Genomic DNA, 458 nt, shown 5'->3' with positions numbered 1-458 from the left:
GGCCGGGCACGGGGGCTCATCCCTATAATCCCAGTACTTTGGGAGGCCAAGGCGGGGGGATCACCTGAGGTCAGGAGTTTGAGACCAGCCTCAATATGGAGAAACCCCGTCTCTACTAAAAATACAAAATTAGCTGGGCGTGGTGGTGCATGCCTGTAATCCCAGCTACTTGGGAGGCTGAGGCAGGAGAATCGCTTGAACCTGGGAGGCAGAGGTTACAATGAGCCGAGATGACGCCATTGCACTCCAGCCTGGGCAACAAGAGCAAAACTCCATCTGAAAAAAATTTTTTTTAAGAAGCTAACACTCTTGGGCAAACTAATCAGATTCAGCCCCTGGACAACTACTTCTGAACCCCTAAAAAGTTGTTCTCCATTTCCCTAGTAGTTTTTTCATCCTAAAACCTTTGCCAAGCATCCCACCGTTATTCATAATTTTTTACTGACTCCCTTTTTGCC

The sequence above is a fragment of the Rhinopithecus bieti genome, unplaced genomic scaffold, assembly GCF_001698545.2.
Source record: "Rhinopithecus bieti isolate Rb0 unplaced genomic scaffold, ASM169854v2 scaffold_3040, whole genome shotgun sequence".
Taxonomy (NCBI): domain Eukaryota; kingdom Metazoa; phylum Chordata; class Mammalia; order Primates; family Cercopithecidae; genus Rhinopithecus; species Rhinopithecus bieti.
Note: the sequence above shows the minus strand (reverse complement) of the source record.